The following is a 208-nucleotide window of genomic DNA, read 5'->3' as shown; positions in this document are numbered from 1 at the left end:
TGAGAAATGAGATTTCCAGCTTTCAACAGAAGAACTTGGAAGGCTTCAGTGAAGCCTGGGAGAGATTCAAGGGCTACCAAGCTCAATGCCCACACCATGGTTTTTCTAAAGAGAGCTTGCTGAGCACATTCTACTGTGGTGCTCTTCATAAGTACAGGGCCAGACTGGATACAGCTAGCAATGGGTTCTTCTTGGGGAGAACTGAGGA

Source organism: Brassica oleracea, chromosome C1 (assembly GCF_000695525.1).
Source record: "Brassica oleracea var. oleracea cultivar TO1000 chromosome C1, BOL, whole genome shotgun sequence".
Taxonomy (NCBI): Eukaryota; Viridiplantae; Streptophyta; class Magnoliopsida; order Brassicales; family Brassicaceae; genus Brassica; species Brassica oleracea.
This window is presented reverse-complemented; position numbering follows the sequence as displayed.